The sequence below is a fragment of the Chinchilla lanigera genome, unplaced genomic scaffold, assembly GCF_000276665.1.
Source record: "Chinchilla lanigera isolate Chin_1 unplaced genomic scaffold, ChiLan1.0 scaffold00112, whole genome shotgun sequence".
Taxonomy (NCBI): domain Eukaryota; kingdom Metazoa; phylum Chordata; class Mammalia; order Rodentia; family Chinchillidae; genus Chinchilla; species Chinchilla lanigera.
The window spans coordinates 701,931-722,676 of NW_004955513.1; the positions used below are offsets into that span (position 1 = coordinate 701,931).

General features: G+C 47.2%; 1 protein-coding gene and 1 pseudogene across 1 annotated transcript in view; one reads left to right on the forward strand and one right to left on the reverse strand.

The window, feature by feature from the left end:
• Abl1 (ABL proto-oncogene 1, non-receptor tyrosine kinase) overlaps positions 1 to 20,746 on the forward strand; it is a 147,135-nt gene that overhangs the window by 49,883 nt on the left and 76,506 nt on the right. The gene's annotated exons all lie outside the window — the stretch shown is intronic.
• LOC102019626 lies at positions 10,866 to 11,515 on the reverse strand (annotated as a pseudogene).

Genomic DNA, 20,746 nt, shown 5'->3' on the forward strand with positions numbered 1-20,746 from the left:
TTTAGAAAGCCTTATCCAAACCAGAGAGCAGTGAAAACCAAAGACAAAAAGCAGATTTTAGCAGCAGTCAGAAGCTGATTACCTTCCTGGGAGCACTGTTGGACTGAAAGGGGAGTTCTCTCTAGCAGCAGCAGACATGAGAAGATATTGGAGTATTATATTAAAAATACTCACAGTTTTGCCAATCTAAATTTTAAACTCAGCTAAAGTAATGAGGGTATAATAATGGCATTGTCAGCTGGGTGTGGTGACCCTCACTCAGGAGGCTGAGGTAGGAAGAGCACCAAGTTCTAGGCCAACCTGGAATACGTAGTGAGACCCTGTCTCAAAAAAAGGCATTTTCAGATAGCAAAAACTCAGTTTTTTCCTCCAAAAGCCCCTTGCAAAGGAACTTTTATATTATTAAAAAGAGAAAAGGACCCAAAAGGAAGAATGCTTACAGTGCAGGAGAGAATGGTGGGGAGCAGCACAGCAAGGAGAGTCAGTCTCAGCATGGCACAGCGGCTGCTTGGGGGTGGTAAAACTGCTCTGCCAGGGTTCTGGGAACATGGGTCACACTGTCCTGGCAGCCTTTTCAGGGGTGTCCTCTGTGAACTCCCGGGAGAGTGGGCTCCAGCTGGTTTCCTGCAGTTTTGGGAGAGGCCTGTGGGGGGCAGGTGGCATGAGCAGGCCTGGGCGGGGGTCACACGGGGAAAGTGCAGGCACCTCAGAAGGTACAATGGCATCTTCTGTATGGCAGAGAGAATAATACGTTTGTGGTGGCCGTGTGAACATTTAGAAGATAGTGTATGTGAAGTACCATTCCAGAAATAAACAACTACTTAGGAGAAAGTGAAAAGAAAAGCAAAAGGCTCAGCGGGCTCTTTTTCCTTGATAGTTTCATGTTGGATCTGCCTTTTTTCTGGGTGTTTGGAGATGTCTTTGACCGTTTTTCATCTCTTTTCCTTTTTTTTGTGGTACTGGAGATTGAACTCAGGACCTTGTATGTGCTAGGCAAACGCTCTGCCACTGAGCTATATCCCCAGCCAAGTTTTAAAAAATTTTTTATCTTAGAATTGGGCATGTAATCTTTATGGAGCTCTCCGGTGATGTGAGTTAGAGAAGAATTGTGCTTGTCTTTTTATTTTTGATTCTCTCCGATTTCCTGGGTTTCGTTTCCTCCAACGTCCAATAGTCTGTCTGTGAGTCCTTGTGCATGAGCAGGAGCAGGGGTGTTGACAGAGAGCCCTGTGTGTGTGGGTAGCACTGGATTCACGAGGAGGGCTTTGCTTGGGGCACCAGGGTCCGCACTGGGACCTTCTCAATCGGCCTGCAGCGTCTTTAGAGAAGCCCCCTCCCTGCCACAGTAGGTCTGGGTGTGGAGCGGTGAAGCAGATGTGTGTTTGGTTGTCTGCTTCATGTGCAGATGTGCGATCCCCAGTTTTCACTCCACACACTTCTGTCCTTCACCCCACTGCCGTCTTCATGCTTGGGGTTCCTCTGGGTGTGGCCCCCTGGGTCTCCCTGCCGCTCCAAGACACTCTTCACCTGTGACTTGCCCTGCGCCGCTTGGCCAGCTGTGCCCATCCAACCACTTCAGATCTGGCAGTTTGTTGAAGCCTCTTCTGCAGTGACCACCCCTTTCAGTTCTTTTGTTTTTGATTGCTCCCTTTTATATGCTTCTACTGAATAGAAAGGGCCACAGGCCGGAGGCACTAAGTACCGAGGCTCAGTCCATCATCATCTTGACCCCAAATCCCAGCACCATTGCTTCAGTGTCTTGAGTTTGTGATTGCTGTGGAGAGAAGACACCAGCCATGGAGCCAAGCGTATGGTAACCTCTGCGGCAGCAACAGCAGACCTTTCAGAGGTGCGCGCCCAGACTGCAGCCCCAAACCCACTTATTTATCACAAAGTGCCAACATTGCAATTAAACCTGAGTACTGAGGCTTTAGTTTAGAAAAAGCAGTCATGCATATATTAACATCTTTTGTCTTAAAAGAAAAACAATATGCATGCCGTAGGTTCCCCACCATTTGCTCTGCGACATTTCAGAACTTATTTGGAATTGTAGGAAAGTCCTTTATATTTTGCAAATTTATTGTTTTATCCTTGAAAATTAAAATTTGTAATAAATGGAGAAGAAAAACTTTCTAGGTAAATGAGAATTACAATTGAGATTTAAATATTATCAGATGTTGCCGGGCATGGTGTCGTATACCTATAATCCCAGCACTCAGGAGGCTGAGGCAGGAGGATCACAGTGAGTTCGGGGCCAGCCTGGCCTACATAAGTGAGTTCGAGGCCAGTCTGCACTACATAGGGAGAACCTGTCTCAATAAAACCAAAATAAATATTATCAGATATTAATGAAAAGTCTAACTTTGTGAGAACAATAAAACTCTCATCTTAGGATCTATTTCTAATTACTTGTTCACAAAACAGTCCCTTGTCATGAGATGACAAGGGCGTTTGGCCCAGGTGACTGAAAGCCGATCTGCGCCCGTGGAGATGTGTGTGCTGCCTGTTCAGATGACTCCAGCGGTCCTTATGGCAATGAAGATCAACAGAAGGAGCGAGAAAGGGATCCTGGAAAAGCTGCAGCACACTGTAGTAACGGTCCTCTTTCACAGCGGCAGAGCTGTTTACTGTAAAAATTCTGCGCTCCCTGCCTCTCTGCTGCCCTCTAACATCCTACTTCGTGTCAGAGCTTGCTGCCGAGTGGCACTGTTACACTTGTGGTGTCGCCTCCAGAACCAAGTCTGGAAAGCCTCACGATGCCTTCAAGACCCTGGCCTCCCACAGTAAGACTTGAAGGACTCACTCGGTCCGCATGGCCTTTCTCCCTGGGGAGGGCCGGAGACTGGACAGAAACTGGTCGGCAGTGGTGCACTTGATAGTTACTGGCCTCGACCAGACCACCCGTGGAAGTGCTGCAGGAGCAGGCACTTAGGCAAGAGTCACTTTGGCCTCTCAGCAGCGTCACGCTGGATGCTTTCGGGAGGCTGAGGACTAAACAGGGACATGGGAAGGGGCGCCCGCTCTGGATGGCTACTGCTGGCAGGGCCTGGGGTTCAAGCGGAGCCCTGGGGATCTGGCGACTCACAGCTGCCCTGCCTCGTGTTCATGGAGCCGCTCTGCAGCTGGCAGCGGGATGCCCGTCACAGTATGAGTGCTCTCAGGGGGTGCACTGTGTCGGGCAGCGTGGTTGGCGTACGTGTGAACTGCTTACAGTGGAGCAGACCCACTTGAGGTTGGAGCGTCATTTGCTCTTTGGCTGCCTATTTAGGAAGCAAGCTGTACCAGCTTTTGGGAATGTGGTAAGACAGGACCCTGGAGTGACCAGGCTCCAGGTGTGTGATGTGGCCTTGTTTACCTTCACGCCGTGGCTGATCATGAGGGGTGTCTGTCTCTGACCCCCATGTGATACCTCTTGAGGCTGTGGCTTCCGGGTTCTGTTGGCCTCATCTCTACCCTTACACCTGCTGTTTCTAGATGGATTCCTCCCACCTTTCTCTTCCTGGCAGGAGCCACGCAGGAGGTTTATTTAGATAAAAACATTTTCAGGAGGGAACTGCAGATGTGTGGGACCCTGAACACTGGAGTTGTTTCAGCTGGATTTCCTGCTCATGCTTTTCTCACCACATGACCGAGTAAGTTTCAGAACGTGGACTGGCCTTTGAGTGGGCAGTAAAGGTGGAGATGAAATCCTTTTGGTTTTCTGAGACAGGATCCTGCTATGCGGTTTTAGGCAGTTCTTCAACTCACTGTGTAGCCCAGTGTGGCCTCAAACTCATGATGATCCTCCTGCCTCAGCCTCCTAGTGCTGGGATTATAGGTGTGTGCCACCTCTCCTAGCTGAGATGAGGTGTTTTTTTCTTGTCTTTTTGAGACAAAGTCTGTATATGCACTTCAGGTTTGTCTTGAACTCACTTTGTAGCCTAGGCTGACCTCAAACTTGCAGTGATCCTCCTGCCTTAGCCTCCCAAGTACTGGGATTACGGGCATGTGCCACTGTGCCTGGCAAGAGGTGAGGTCTTAAAGAGGATGAGCAAATTAAGAAAAAAAAAAAATTTAACGGTCTGTTTTCCTCACTGGAGAGGGTGATGAGACCCTGACAAAACTGAGGATGAGAAGACCCTTCTCCCGCCCGCTGGCTCTGCTGGTCCTGCTGGCTCTGGAGCCAGCCTTCGCCTGGATGGGCTCCGTCTGTTTTGAAGCTGTGCAGAGAGCCTCACTTGCGTCACTCTGAAGACACAGTGAGTCAACGCAGTCCCCAGAGAGCAGTCATGGCCTTAAACAGAAACTTGGATGAAACGAGCATGGCTTTAAAGACAGAGTACTTTCTTCCTGTGACTTCATTTGGTGAGCATAAGACGAGTTCACAGAAAACCCTACTGGCGGACCCCAAGCACATGTGGAAGGATTTTGTAACTTCACTTTTCCCATTTAAGTAGGATATCCAGTTGGGTGCGTGGTTTGGCGGCACGGCCCAACTGACTGTGTGTCTCCCTTGCCTGGTGTGGGCGCTTCTTGCCATCCCTGCACACGGGCCCCTCAGCTGCACTGGGGCTTCTGGGGCTGTCAGAATGGTTTCCCCGGGGCATGGGCCCCTCAGTCTGCCGACATGCTCTTGCCTCGTCTGGTGGAGAGCCGCCAGGGAAGAAAATTTCCATCTAATTTTAACCTTTGACAATGTTTATATATACTGTTTCAGCCTGAATTTCAAATTGGTATCTTTTAATAGAACTACAGATAACATCTTACTATAACAAACACCAAGAGGATTATCCAGATTCCTACTTGAAAATGTCTTCCCTGTTAGCAGATTTGCTAGCTGCATGATTGTCTGTTAGTGTGTCCTAAGAGTATATTATTGTGTCTTATTTTGTGATGAAAGAATTCCCAATGGTATTTTCCCCTGAACCGTCTGAATCCATACTGCTTTTTTCTCTAGTCCCGGAAGCAGTGTTCCTTCTAGGCCAGAAGGGAAGAAAAGGAGGCGGCCCTACAGGATAATGCAGTGGCTTCCAACATGACCTGCGTGAGGAATGCTTAGTGTTTTAATGCTGCCTGCTCACAGGCAGCTACGTGTGTTCACGTGTACAACAGCACATAGACACATGTGTCTGTGTGTGTGTCCAAAGCAAGTCTGCGAACTAGTGCTTTCCTTTATTGTGGAGCAGTATCCCATTTTGATAAACGTTGGCCGTGACTTTCAGGTGGATTTCATGACCAGGAATGGACCCAGGTCTCTCTGAAGAGACTGGCAGTGGTAGAGCTGGCTGCCGACTCAGGATCGCCAGGAACAGAGACAGTCTCTTACACCACCACAGCACGGTGCCACATCCAGCAGTAACGTTGGGAGGGTGTGGCTCTGTGGTAGAGAGCGTACGCGGCAAGTGTGAGCCGCCGGCTCCACTCTCAGAACTGGGGAAAAGCTTTATTCTAATAAGAGTATTCAGTACAATGTTCAGTATTCTTCAGTTGCTAGCAACATTTTCTTTCTTCCTTTTTCTTCTCTCCTTTTCCCTTTATTCGTTCACTCATTTACTCACTTTGTTAGTTTATGCAGTACTGGGAATTGATCCCAGGGAGTACTGAGCTACACCTCCTGAGCCCTTTTTATTCTGAGACAGGATCTTGCTAAGTTGCCCAGGTTGGCCTCAAATTTGCAAGCCAGCTGCCCCAGGCTCCTCGGTAGCTAGGACTGCAAGTGTGTGCCACCACACCCTTGGTGACATTTTAAATACAGGTCATTCCATGAAGTTAAGATGAACGAGACAGCCTGTCAGAGTTCCTCCCGAACTTGAAGACTGCAGCAGAAAAGAGCTACCTAGGAAGTGTGACTCCCGTGTGGAACACAGAAGCAGTTGTGCATTGCTCGGCCTCCTTTCTCTGCACTCCGGGGAACTGAGGGGGTGAGGGCAGAACTGCCCCACGGTGTGAGACGGTTGAGGGACTGCATCCCTTACCTGGCTAGTTCGGACAGGTGTACTCCAGTAGTGGATCGAGGGACCAGAAGCACACCACCCTGTGATACCAGGCCGCAGAGTGGGAGCCAGCACTGAATTGACATGGCCGCAGGTTAGAAACTCTCCGTTGGAATTCAGAGGTGTCTGGGTAGAAATTTATGTTCTCCCCTCACATCGAGAATGACAAGGCTCTCTTCAGAGGAGGGCAGAGAACGCTATAGAAGTTAGTGCACGTGTTTAAGTAAACATAGCCCTAGTAAGAAAGTTCAAGCAATACGAAAGGCATTCAGTAAAAGTAAGTCCTACTTAGCAGTTTCTTCTGTATTTTTCCAGAACAAAATTTCAACTCTAAAGATACACTATTTACTTCTTAAAAACATCTCCAAAATCCTGATGGATCTTATACTGAATAGAATGCCGTGGTTTAATTGGTACATAAAGTTAACATGTCAACTTGATGTGTAATATTCTACATGTATACACGTTTGTGTGTTCTTTTTTCCTCCCCTTTTAAGCTGTATGGCAGTGTAATTGGTTATAGTTTTGGGAATTTTTTCAGCACTGGGGATTGAGCCCAAGCCCTTTGTTTTGAACTATATCCCCAGCCCTTTTTATTTTTTGAGACAGGGTGTTCCTAAGTTGTCTAGGCTGAGCTGGCACTTGGGATCTTCCTGCCTCTGCCTCCAGAGTGGTAGGATTACAGGTGTGCACAACCATGCCTGGCTGTTATAAATTTATATGCCACTACCCAGCTGTGTGGGGAAATTATAGTATAAAAAATCTCTACCCTGACTTCCTCCTAATGTGCCATCTTACAGAGGGAAGTGAAAGGAGTATCATGTTTTATGTGAAGTGTCCCCTGTAAGGCTCATGTGTTCAGAGGTGGGGGCTTTGAGAAGGTGATTGCACCATGGGGTGCTGTGATCATCAGTGGGTTCATGACTGGTGAGTTTACAGCTGGATGTGCTGTAAGAAGGTGGGGCTTGACCTTCAAGGGTGTAATCTTGGCCCTTTTTACTTCTTTTCGCTCTGGCCCTTTGCTTGTGCTCCTTGCTTCTTTGGCTGCCGGGACTTGAGCAGCTTTCTCAGCCCCGCCCTTCCACCAGCCCATCTCTGCCTTGGAGCTGCTGGGCGTGGGCTAGACCCGCTGCAACTGCGAGCCAAAGCAGACCTCTGCTCTCCTAGGCTGCATACGTCAGGGCTTCGTCCCAGCAGCGAAGTAGTGACCATTGTGAGGGGTTTGAGCAAGCCAGTCAGGAAGACCTCGTCCTTTAGCCTCAGTAGTCAGTTTGTGTCAGTTCTAGGCCTTTTACATTTCCTGCGGTCGCCTTGTCTTCCTCATTAGAAAATGGCGCACAGGTAGGGGAGGGAATGAGGTCTTGGGGGCTGGGCAGGCCCCTTGCCTGTATCCGCTCACCTGTGCTGAGCAAGTCTGCTCTGCGCCTCGTTCCCTTTGCAGATGTCCCCTGAGGTGCGGTTGGTGACTTTGCGTTCTTTTCTTCTGTCTCCATCCATGCCAGGGGCCTGTCCTTGTTTGTCCTTCGCTGCATTTACCCTAGGGTAGATGTCAAGATTATCATTTGAACTTTGGGGTTCCTTTCTCACTACACAAACAGGGTTAAAATTTATACTCGCCTTGCCACACCATGCTGCCTCGTCACTGTTGTTCTGTAGCCATCCTGTCCGCACTGGCGCGAGCGGGAGGTTACACCCTGCAAGGTGGTCCGTTCCAGCATTTCCATTAGGAAGCAGGCCCGAGGCTTGTTGCCTTCCCCTCACTCCAACTTCCACTTTTGCCTCTCTGTCCTTGACTACGCCAGGTATCAGTTCATTGCCTCTCTTCTCCAAAGCCATTCTCCTCGGCCGTGCTTTCTGCCAGGGGAACTGGACTCTGTAAACATGTCTCTTTTGCCAGCAGACCTAGTGTTGGGCTCTGCTGACAGAGGCCATCGCAGTAGGAAGGCTCCTTTCCAGTGTCTGATGCACCGGGTTTTAGTGGAGTATGATCCCAGCAATGGGTGTGCAGGACGCCCAGTCCCTTGCACACAGCCCTGTGGGTGAGGCCGTGTACAGCTCCAGCCCATGTACACCCTCCACCATGTCTCCACCACGCAGCAGACCCTCCCCTGCACCCGCTTTGAGTCCCAGCACCTGGGGCCAGCGGCTTGGCTGCCCCCAGGCTGTGTGCTCTGGTTTCCGAGGGCAGGAAGGCTCACCTGAGTTCTTAGTTCCTTGCTTATCTGCTCCTCCAGTTCTAGGGTCAGAACTCGAGACTTCTGGACTCCTAGAGCCCTTTCTTCTCTTTCATTGGTCCGGCAGGGTTTTTATTTCGGGAGGTGAGTGAGGGATGACATAGACAAGCTCATGCCATCAAAGGCTCTTCACTACTGACATGGCCAAGGGGAGGTCACACTGTGCCCACCGACATGGGAGCGCAAGGCTTGGTCAGGAGCACAGGGAGCCCTGGGGACAGTGTCTACTGGGGTGTCTGTGGGAAGGGCCTATCAGGGTAGGGGAAACAGCCCGGTAGTGTTAGTTCTGGTGGGCCGGCCCTGGAAGAAAAAGTGCTGGTTTTCTATGTGAATTAGAAGAGGTAGTGGCTCAGAGTTGGGCTCTGGATTGTAGCTATCAGTTCGGACCTATGATGAATGGGTCCTAAATAAACAAGTGGAGAATCTAAGAAAACACAGTTAAATCACTCTGCCAAGGGTTAGGGGTAGCTCAGCGCTAAAGCACTCGCCTAGCATGAGTGATGCCCTGGGTTCCATCCCCAGCGCTGCACAAATCACAACAAAAAGAAAACAACCCCACTCTGTTAAGGGTAACAACTTTGTGTTAGCTAATGGTTTCTTGTGTTAAATTTTCCTGTTGAAATGACTGGCATGGTTTCCGTCTCCTGGCCGGCCCAGACTGGTCACTATCTGTTCACTAGATGGGGTGGGGGGAGTGATGACACTCAAGTTGGACCCTGTGTGCCATCCCCCTCATCCCCCTACTCCTGCTCTGACGTGAGGGTAGGCTGCCGTCCTACTCTGCCTGCACAGAGGTCCTCCTGCCTTACTTCCTCCTCTGGGCAGGTGCAGTAAACATCTCCGTTGGCTGCCCCATAAGGGCATCGAGTTACTGTGACAAGCCAGACAGTGCTGCCACAGTCTGCCATCCTTGAGGGCTAGTCATTAGCTGTAAAGCTTGTTATCATAGATTAATGTAGTGAGTAGACCAAGATGGGTAGAAGAAGAGTGAAGAAATGACTAGTCAGCTGCAAAAGACTACTTTACAGCTTTTATTTATTTTATTTCTTTATATGTTTTGAAGTTCTGTTATTAGATACACACACACTGAGGATTACTGTGGTTTTTGGTTGCATTGGTCCTTTGGTTGTGAATAATGTCCTTCCTTATTCCTGGGAATAGCTCTTGTTTGGAGGTCTGCTTGTCTTGTAGCCACTTGAGCTTTCTTGCTTTTTTTTCCGTAACTCGAACTTGGTAAGCAAGTGCTCTTCCACTCTGCTACATCCTATATCTTTCTATGTTTTATTCAGAGACAAGGACTCTCTGAATTGCCCAGGCTGGCTCGAACTGATGATTCTCCTGCCTCAGCCTCGCACTTAACTGGAATTCCAGTATTGTCCCACGTTGCCAGCACACATCCCCAGCTTTCTTGTTATGACACTTGCATATCATATCCTTTTCTGTCTTCTCACTTGTGGCCTGTCGGTGTCCCTGCCTAGTAGTAAGCTGCTATTGCTCTGTAGTTGGAGCCAGGCTCGTGGTAAGGACAGGGACTGTCCTGGTTCCCTTTGTCCTCACTCAGTCTTAGGCAGGGCTTCTGAGATGGAATCTTTTTAGCATTATGCACTTCTGCCCTCTGTGCCTCATATATGCGTGTGTGTGAGTGCACGCATGCACATGTGTGTGGGTACGTGAGTGTTTGGGATGGCATAGAATTTCCCATGCACTTTCCTGCACCGAGGAGGCTGACTTCTGCCTTGTAGCAGTGCGGGATCAGCAGGTGATGACTTTTTCTGCTGCCCTATCCCTAGGACAGTAGAACTTTCCCAGATCCTAGGGCCAAAGAGGTTTCTTGACCTTAAAGCTTTTGCACTGTACAAGAGGAGGGTCCAGGACGTAGGCAGGATCCTGTCCCAGTCCAGTATGAGGGGTTGTCTCCAGTGTGCCCTGCACTGTCTTTCTCATGAGCGCCCGGTGGGGTCCAGTGCCCCCAAGTGAGTTTGGAGTACCCTGTATCTGTAACTCCAGGAATTCCATAGCATTGTACTAGTCCACACTCAGCTTTCTACAAATGCATTCACATGTAAGCCTTTTCCCTATGTGTTTTTAAGACAGCCACCTCTTGTCTCCTTGAAAGGTTGTGCCGTTCTCCTGTCTTCCCTCTCCCTGGAGGGGCTTGTCACTCACCTTCATTCGGTTCACCGTGTTGCCTTGGGACCTCAGCTCAGCTCAAGAGAAGCTATGCTTTTGTAAATCGTCTGACTTTTTCTTCTTAAGACAGGAGTGATGTTCTCTCGGGGCTTTTACATCTTAAGCAGGAGTAGAAGAACTCTGTTTCTATTATTTCTTCACCTACCTCCACAGAATTAAAGAAGCAAAAGAGATTCAGGTTTCTCACAGATCAGTGTTGTTTACCAATTCAAAGACTCCATTCTGTTTTCTTTGTCTGCCATGGACTTAAATTTTTTTTTAAGAAATCATAAACATTTATTACCTGGTATATCATACTGGCTTTGTCACTCCTTCACATTTACGTAGTTCTCTGTCTGGCCCCCCTCTTCCCACAGTACATGCTTGAGCTGTCAGCCCCCAGCAGCAACATGCTTATTCCACATCCTCCCTGACACCGTTCACCCACGGGGTCATGGTTGTGGTCCACAAAGTCCTTCCCCTAGGAAGTTCAGCGCTTGTGAATAAACTTCCAATAAATGGGGCCTCCCAGGATGATGAGCTCCAGTAATGACAATGGAAAGCAGCAGCTTCTTGGTTGTCACTTTTCTGGATGTTGAGCGGAGAACCTTTCGACTTTTGCTCCAGTTCTCGCTTGTTTACCAGTCTGCTCTTGGTGCATTCCAGCTGGTCTAGCTGCTCCCCCAGCTCTTCTGTGACTTCTGAGCCAACCTGGCCAGTCTCTGGCAATCCGATGAGACTCCTCAACACTCTGGGTGGCCCAGTTGAGGCTTTCAGTGTCTTGCAGAAGCAGTGCCTTTTGAGACTGTATCCGGTTCATATGCTTGTTCTCTACAACGTATGTGCCATAGTTTGTGTCTCCTTGGCCACAGATGGCTGTCAGCAGCGTGCTTCTCACCTCCTGATGCAGTTTGGCAAGGTCCTTCATGGGGTTACGGCAGGACAGGGGTGTATACCGTAGTTCCTCCTCCATCTCTGCCATCATTTCATTTGCTTCCTGTTGCTTTTCATCAAAATCTCCGATCAACTCCTCCTCGGTCCCAGTGCTCAGATGCCCCACCATCAGTCTTCATGGAGGCCCAGAAAGTTCTCATGCATCTTCTCAAAATGCTCTGAGGAGGTGGTGGTGGAGGCAGCCATGGCACAGCCGCTGAGATAGCACTGGGTCCCTTCCTTGCCCAGCAGTCAGCTGCTGGCTCTGAAGCTGTTACAGTGACCACTGCACCCCATTGGCTTAAATTTGGCCAGTTACTTTTCCCATTGCTGAGATAAAACACCCAATGTCCACAAGTTAAGGGAAGAAAGGTTTATTTAGCTCACAGTTTTGTAGAGGTTTCAGTCCATCCATAATTGGCTGGTACCAAGGCAAGGTGACATGGCAGACAGGCATTACAGGGGCAAAACAGTTCATAGCAGCATTATCCCCGGACACTTGACAGTTGAAGTCTTCCCTGGTCTCAGAAAGTTCCCATAGACTATCCCAACCAATATAAATGCACCAAAAAGGAACACACACACGTGCGCATGCACACACACGCACACACACACAGAAACCAGGTTTAGTAGAACCAATTCTAAACCCTGACATCTAAGGAATTCCAAATATTGGAAATACTGAATGTAATACAATAAGATAAATTAACTTAGTAACTTTGAGGAAACAAAGGAAGCAAAAATATGAGTAAAGAAAAATATAACATCAAAGCAGCCAGGCATATTTTTTTTAAAGCCAAATATTATGTCCAGAAGTAAAAAGCATAATCATTTAAATAAATAGTTTAAGGAGGGGTTAAATATCAGAGCAGGCAGAAGAATTAGTTAACTGGAAGATAAACCTGAAGAAATAACAGGCTGCAATTTGTCAGAGAGGCCAAATGATGGAAAACATGAAAGGTTAAGAGATAGAATATATACCGAGAAGGTCCAACTGACATCTAATTGGAGCTCCAGAAGCTGCTGCTGCAGGGAATGGTAGAGACAATGTAGAAATGGGGTTCCACAGACCATTCATTCATCTAAATATTCTAAAGTTACAAATGTAAGAAACTGTGAAATAAAATGTGTGTGTCTAGTATACCTTCTTAGTAACCTAGCAGGCCAGGTTCAGATTTAAAGTTCGTGGACTCCACAAAACTCTGCACTGTCGCAGAGCAACACGGGGTGAACCATGCCCTGGCCTGTGGCCCAGCCCTATCTTTGTTAGCCCAGGTTTCTCCCACAGTGAGGGGACTTGGGAAGACATGGGTACATCCTTCAGCCTGCATATCTAGGCCCTGCACACCTCCTGCCACTAAGTAGGCCTCTTGAATGGGGAGCTGGTCAGTAACCATTCCACTTCATAAGAGAGCCAAGAAAGAGTTGCATACAAGCCCTGAATGTGAGCTTGCATCTGGTTAGGTCCTATGGTATGGACGTCAGACTCTGAGTGGGCACATTCCCTTGCCCTGTGGGGAGAAATGGAATTTTTTCTTTTTAAATGACAATACCTTTTATTCAACAATTACTAGAATATGAAGTGGGAAAGATTGGTTTTCATTAACCTTCTAATACTTAAATTCTTTTTTTTTCTTTTTTCTTCTTTATTTTAAAGAGAGTAGTACATGAGAAACAAACAAACAAACAAATAGAATAGTAGCAGCATACCAGTATCATGAACATAAACAAATCAAAGCAAGAACATTCAAAGTGATACAGGGTCTCAAGACAAATTAATACAAATCAGCAGTGGTGGTTACATTGCATGTCGCTATCCTCAACTACATTGCTCAGATTATCAGATGTAAGAATAAAAGATTGCTCAAACTATTAAAGAGAATAAGAAAATAATTCTTCAATAAAACATTAGAGATAATACAGAGTTTCACTAGACAAGATGGTAGGCGTTCACCATTGTAATTCCATTGCATATTGTTACCTTCAAATCAGTTAATCAAACCGCCAGAGTCAAGCATGCAAAGTCGATCAGAACATAAAAAATTGTGAGCATTAACTGTTCATTTCAATAAACCATCAGACTAGAATTTTTGAAATTGTGAAATCTACGGCAGAGGCTTTTTCTGACCTGGCTGGTAAGGAGAGACAAAAACTCTCAAGTTTAGGAAGCCCGTCTAATTCCAAAGTGCGAGGTCAGGAGGAGAGGAAAGAAGTCTGTGCCTAATTTCTCATAGCAAACCTACTGAACATCCAAGACAGAAAAGATTCTTAAAAATAGCTGTAGAGAAGCAATAGGTGATCTGCAAAGGAAGAAAGGTGACAGTGACAACTGGCTTTTCTGCAACAAGAGTGAAGATTTGAAAGAGTAGAACATTTTCAAAGTAGGCATGAAGTAACCTAGAATTATGTCCCCGTAAAACTGTCTTCCAAAAATAAGAATAAAGACATTACATAAATAAAAATACAAGGCATTTACCACTAGGAACTTATCGCAAAAGGACATTCTCAAGGGTACACCCTAAGAAGAAGGGAGTTGACCCCAGGAGGAAAGCTGCAGCTTGAAGAAGATGCAGAGAGGCCCTGACTGTCTAGAGGTCACTCTTTCGTCCAGAACCAAGCCTGGATAGAAGCGTGAGTCATTTTATCCAGCCAGACAAGGTGGGAGAGAGAAGCCCAGCTGGAAAGAGTAGCATTTCCACCTGGAAGGTACACATAGGGCACCTTGGGGGCTGCTTCTGGGATAAACCAGACTTTCTTTGCTGGGATGCACTGCCACCTAGGCCAGGTCTTTCAGCATCCTGGGCGTTGCTCAAAGCGTCCCTTTGCAAGCGTTGCTAATGGGTCATTGTTTCCTTTTTTCTACCACTGAGTTGGGTGCTCAAATCAAGTACTTGGCTTTGTGCCTTGTGTCCTTCAGGGGGTCACACAGTAGTCTCGGCCCACAAGGAGCACACAACCCCGCTGTGTGAGAACTGAGGACTTTAAGTTCACGCTTGTCAGCTTGATGCTCTTCCTTTTCCTTTCAGTTTCCACCAGCTGCTTCTGGGGCCTTCCAGTCTTCCCGTTTCTGCCTCTTTCACCCCAGGAGCCACGTGTGTTGTGGATCCACGTCAGATAGGATTTCCACTCTGGTCCTGGGTGGCACAGGGGAGGGAGTACCAACTTGGGACAGGCTCCAAGAGGGCTAAGATGTGAAAAACACTGAGAGGGGTATTTTAAGCGATAGTTCCAGGAACACAGTACCTTCTGTTCACACCACTGAGCTTGGCAAACTTGGTCCTGTGACGTCAAGTGAGATGATGTCATATGTGACAGCAGGTGTTACCCACCCCTGCTGTGGAGACACTTAGGGTTCCAAGATGGTCAGAGGCTGCCTGTGGTCACGAAGTTGGAAAGTGGCAGACCCCATGGCTTCTCCCTGGGTTCTAATCCAGTGCTCTCTCCACTAATACCATCTTGGCTCTGCATAGCAACAACTTACAGAGTGTTGCTAAGGAACCGCACTTTTAAAGCAGCAGTAAAAATGATGTGGAACTTGCTCATTTTTAGTGTTTCTGTCCGTACTGATGAATTAATCTCCCTTCCTCTCCCCCTCCCTCCCTCCCCCCTATTCTTCCCGTATCCCTCCCTCTTCTCTTCCCCCCCCACCTTCCTCTTCCTCCTCCTCCTTTTTCCTGGGGATTGAACCCAGGGCCTTCTCACTGAGCTATATCCCTATCTCTTGATATTGTTTGACCTTTTTATTTTGAGACAAAATCCTGCAGAGTTGCCTGTGTTGGCCTTAAACTTTAACTCCTCCTACCTGAGCTTCCCAGAGTACTGGGATTGCAGGTATGCACCACCACACCCGACTTATATATTTTCTTTAAAAATTTACCGCCCCACCCCCCCCCAGCTCCTCCAGTTACTTGGCATGTACCCTTTCCTTGTGACCTGGGCTGGAATTCCATGGTGGTGTCCATGCTAATCAGAACTCCCTGTAATTGGAATGTTCTTTATACCTTTGATATTTGCTGAGATCCTCCTCTCCACACACTTTAGAAGTTTCAGGCTATTTCTGCTGAGAAACAGCTGGAGTTCATGCAGGCTGTGTGGCAAATTGTGCTTTTAACTTGAAATCTAATCCTATATAGCTCAGTGGCACAAGCGCCTGCCTGGCAAGCACAAGGTCCTGAGTTCGATCCCCAGTACCGCAAAAAAAAAAAAAAAAAATCTAATCCTGAGCTTTTCCTGCCTTTTAAAGGACAAGCACACCCAGTTCTAATGCATGGAGTTTCAAACCTCTGCCACCACTGTCCTGTAGGTGACATTGGATTGTGGCACATACCTGTCTTACTGGTTTAAATGCTGCAAGCAGCAAGCTTCGAAGCAGTGCTTAGATCGCAGTTTTTAAACTCGTGAACTCAAATTCATATAGCAAGCACAGTGTGTGACAGTCAAGAACTGCTTTATGAAGTACTGTACATACGTTGTTCATTGTTCACTTACTTTGCTCACAGGCTTGGATAGAACTTCTTCTTAAAGGCCTAGTTTAAGGCACCTTTGAACACAGGAATTGTGCCTTTCCTGGACTGCTCTATAGTTTGAAGGCCAGATTTCATCAAAACAAATGAATCACTGTTTTTGATTCCTTCATCATCTCCTAATTGGTTTCAAAAAAGAATGATTAATGGCTGCATTTCCCAACTACAGTGTTTTGGTTACAGCCCTGCTTGGTTGTACTGGCCGAGGCACCGGGAGATACCTAGCGCTGGCGACTGCCGGCGGGGGCGCATGGCTCCAGGAAGGGCTGCCAGGTGTGTTGCCACGAGGAGGTTTTCAGAGAAGAAGCTCTTTGTTGTGCTTTTGTTATAAAGTTGAGGAAAATGATTTTAAGCAGCCAAACCTTACTTATAACTTAGACTCTGCTTTCCTTAAGATCTGTGTTAGTTTTTAGATATGAAAAAAGGTATGCATTTTAGAGTTCTCTTTGAACCGCCCCCCGCCCCAATCCTGGAGATTGAGCTCACGATCTTTACAGGGAGCTGCATCCCCAGCCCTTTTTTACTTTTTCATTTTGAGACAGTCTTGCTAAATTGTCCAGGCTGGGCTCAAACCTGTGATCTTCCTGCCTCAGCCTCCCAGTTTGAACTAATTTTTAATAAGTGGAGTATTTTGGCCCCCAGCTTGTGTGACAGGATCATCAGCTGTGACAGGGTTCAGCCTCCTGCTGAATGTGCTGATTTCTTGTCTGCAGGACCTCCCTCCTAGTACCATCAGGAGGGCACCACTATAGCAGACAAGCCTCCCCTTCAGAGCCGTTGGTCCCTCCCCATTTCCTCGGCACTTTGTTGGGTGAGTGACGTGGAAGCATAAAGCTGGTTGGCCTGGCGAGTGTGACCTACGGGGTTTCCCCAGGTTTCCATTTGCACCACGGTGGGCCCTGTGCTCTTGCCATGAGGCGCTGTCGCTTGTCTGCCACCGCGCACTTCCTTCGTAGCATCAGGAAGGAACTGCTACCCTGATAATTGTGAAGTGGGTGGTTTTAGAACTCCACTTCAGATGGCACTGACCCTTAAAACAGCTGGTTTCACTTAATAGTTTTGTTTAAACAAACTCTGTTCCTGGAAATGGTTTCAGAATAGTCTGTTCCTTGTGGCTGGTCCTTTGCTCTTGTTTTTAAGTGTTTTCCCAACAGTATCGTAAGTGCCTGAGCATGACAGATCAGAAATTCTGCTCGAAGTCTCTGCACTTACGAATTGTGTCCAGATATCGTGCATTGACTATTGAACTCAGTAGTGTAAAGATTTAAGTGATACCATGTGTTAAAAAAATGACCAAGTTCTTTTGGTGCTTAGATCTATCTCTCTGTAAGGGGCTTTGAGGTGTAGAGCTTCAGTGGACAGAATAGTAATAAATTTGAGAATGAGTATTTTTCACTTTGTAAACATGAAAAAGTCTTAACAGAAAAGCCAGTGCTGGCATGATTAAGTAATCAGGATATTTTTAAGTGGGATATAAAGTTCTATTTTAGGTATGATACTGCAGTATTAAAATTAAAATTGAAAAAGATCAGATGCAAGTATAAAATTAGGTCTTGGTAGTTTCTACTCTGACTTTTCTAAAACAAATTTTTATTACTTTAAACTTTAAACATACCCAATTCATTAAGAACTTTTCCTGTGAAGTTTTATTTTGTTACATTCTCTCCTAGAATGTATTCTTGTCTTTGGAGAACTGCTCTCAGTGTATAATTATATGGTAACTAATGTGATACTTTTTTTGTTACCTCTGTAGCTTTTCCTTCCTGTGACAAAATATCTGTGACAGTTTAAAGGAGAGATGTATTTTGGGTCATAGTTTCTGAGGTTGCAGTCCATGGTCTGCTGGCTCCAGGACCAAGATGAGGACACAGTGGTGTGAGTGCGTGGAGAGGAGGCTGCTTCCCCTATGGTAGCCAGGAAGTGGGGTTAGGGTGAGGAAGGCGCTGGGACAAGTGTGGTCACCAAGGGCGACCCCTAAGCCCCACCCTGCAGTTATCGGGTCTCAGCAGTCAGTGGATGACTCACCGGTGAAATCACTGTCGGTCCTCTTTCCAGAGGCTTTGTCATTGAATGCTGCTCAGGCCTTCGGCATAGGAACACTTAGGGTCTGTTTCAGAGTCATGCCGGCCTCTCTGCTCCTGCTCTGTTAAGTTCCCTGGGCACAGGACCGTGGCTCTGTTGTATTTATCATATCCCAGCACCCAGCACATAGTGGATGTGCAGCAGACCTGACTGACTGGATGAAGTGCATTTCACCTGGAACGCAGTGTAATGATAATCCTTGCACTTCTGGCACACTTGGCTGCAGCTCTCTGCTGGATGCTGAATGCACATTTCCTCCATGTTTATTAGGTATTAGGTGATGACTGCATTCAAAACATTCAACAGCTTGCTGGTTGACATTGAAATCTTTGTTGCTGAGACCTTTATTGTCTGTTTGACAGTTGCTCCAGGCATTTCCCATACAGGACTGCTTTGCCAAGTAGAGAAACACAGGATGTTCTCCTTTTGCAGGGCTCGTGCCTGTGGTTCCAGGTGCAAAGCTCGGTGGCCAGGAGCAGGATCTGTTCTCACGCTCGTAGGCTGCACCCGGAGACTCACAGCCCTCAACCCGCTTCATTCCCTCTGCAGAACTGATACAGCACAGCTTTCAGAAGCAGTTGGAGGAGGCAGATGATTAGCTGTTAATTCTTATTCTGGCAAATCCCTTTTCATTGAAATTGGTCATTACAAAGATAGTACCTGCTTATTAAAAAACTAAAATAAGTCAAGTGTTTTTCTTTTGGTGACTCACCTCACACACGCTACCATTAAGTTTGTTGAGAAACTTTTTCATCCCCCCCGCTTTTTTTTTTGAGACAAGGTCTTGCTGTGTAGTTCAGGCTGGCCTTGAGCTCACTTTGTAGCCCAGGTTGGTCTCAAACTTGCAACAATCCTCCTGCCTCAGCCTCCCAAGTGCTGGGATTACAGGTGTGCACCACCACACCTGGCTTTATCCCCATCTTTGAAATGTTTGAGACATTGCTTTCTAGGCTGCATTTTGGAAACATTCTGTCCTTCACCTGTATGTAAAAGTGGATCGTCTCAATACAGTTGATCATTATTAATAAAAGGCATTGGACCACAGTGCATGGGACTAAGGCTGTTGCTTGCAGTGGGCCCTGTGATATACTGCTATGAAGTTAATCAGAGGTTGCTAAGTAGGCAACCAGCAAAAGCAGAAAAGGTAGCTGAGTGACAGGGTGCAGGACACGTGTGCGCAAGTAAAAAGTAACTGTGGGTTTAGCAGTATCAGAGAGCCCTTGGCAAAGGGAAACTGAGCTGAGCCCATCAGTGATGGCGAACCGATGGCACTCGTGCCGCCATGGGTTGTCTGTTATCAGTGAAAGCTCTAAAAGGTTCGCCATCCCCGCCCTCCGTGCTGAGGCTAGGGACATGCAGAGGAGCTGCTGTGGGATTGAGCAGTACTTCCAGCTTGTTCTCTCCTTTTCTTCAGAACCGGGCAGCACTTTGCTGTGGCCTGGTGTCTGGATGAAGCACGGCACCTGTGCCTTCAGTACTTCCTTCTGCAGTGTTCCCAGCTCTGTACTCCAGGCCTCTTCCTCTAGGAGCTATGGGCTCTTTAAGAATAGGAGGGGTTGGAGGAGGGAAGGGAGGTGATTAAGCACAGAACTCCGCTCTTGATGTGGATGGGTTGAAGCCAAGGCCCCAGTGCACCCCTCCAGCCTCTGCCTCACCCCCCTAGCACAGGTGGCTCACAGCACTGTGAGCCTTTACTCCCACCAATATTTGGAGCTGCATTGGGCCACCCAGGGGGCTTCCCGCACGTTGGTCCTGCTCCTAGCAAGGGCGGGAGGACAGGGTGAGGTTTCTTCTGTGTAGCGCAGCACGGAGGCGCTGCTGCAAGGCTGCTGGTGCATCGTGGCTGGCAGGCTCGCCACAGGGGAGAGCCCAGGGAGGCTTGAGTTTGCCATGTGCCCTTAAAGTGACCCATGCTCAGCAACCCATGGAGAGTCTTCACACGCACACACCCCCTGCACTGTAGGGTCAAACCTAGGCTCCCCTACCTGTGAGCTGTGACCCTGGACAGTCACTTTAAGAGCCACAGGTTGCTCTTTGAAGCGATATGTGTATCTCCCCAACAGGTGTAATAGGATATTGGGCAGAGTTCTTGATGCCCAGTAAGTCTGTAGTCATTGTTGGCCAGTGTTGGTGTCGTGGTGTTACTGTATGTAAATTATGGTTTCTTTAAGTGAAATATTGAAGTCTGTTCCTAGCAACTCCTCAGAAACTCTCGGGGAAACTGTCAGGAAAGTTTTACATAGTAGTGAAGAGCCCTGAATACACTTTGACAAGGTCTTAGTCAAGAGAGGATATTTATAGAATTTTAGTGCCTGGCCTGGAAGTTGATTTTTTAACGTACCTTTTAAAGAATTATTATTTGCATAGAATAAAAGCCACCCATTTTAAGTGTACATTTTGATGAATTTTGATGTACAATCTATCATGTCACCTCAGTCACAGTCAAGATTATAAAACAGTTCCTTTATCATTGTGTTTTTCTGGCCCCCTTTCTAGTTAATTCCCTCCCCCGCTCATCTTCTTTCTGTCATTATAGTTTTACCTTTCTAGAAACTCATGATGTGGAGTCATACAAAAATCATACCAGACTCATAGATGCTTGTGTTTGACTTCTTTCACTTAACATCATTATGCTGAGATTCATCCCTGTTGTTGGGTACAGATGTGTCCTGTCTTTTTCTTGTGAGTGATGTTCTATTATGTGGATTCCACCTAGGAGTGGAATATCTGGGTCATAGGAGAAGTATATATATATACAAACAAAGTGAGAAAATGTCTCGTAAATCACATGTGACATACACTTAAACGATCCCTGGATGCCAAGTATTGGATA